This window comes from Ascaphus truei, chromosome 6, assembly GCF_040206685.1.
Source record: "Ascaphus truei isolate aAscTru1 chromosome 6, aAscTru1.hap1, whole genome shotgun sequence".
In the NCBI taxonomy this organism is placed as follows: domain Eukaryota; kingdom Metazoa; phylum Chordata; class Amphibia; order Anura; family Ascaphidae; genus Ascaphus; species Ascaphus truei.
The window spans coordinates 107,291,992-107,292,234 of NC_134488.1; positions in this window are offsets into that span (position 1 = coordinate 107,291,992).

A 243-nucleotide genomic window follows, 5' to 3' on the forward strand; every position below is an offset into this window, starting at 1 on the left:
TATATGTCCATTTGTTTACAAATCCCACACCAATTAATTCACCATAATATAATATGAAATGCATTCATATATAATATAATTTGCTACTTATTGATAATCATAAAGGGGTCACATTATACTATAGTTTATAAACATTTACGGGAGACCCAAAATGTTCCTTTGACAACTTTTTCTTAATAATTAATTTTATTATTTGCTTTAAGATTGTATGGGAAATAATTGTATATAAACTCTCTCTCTCTC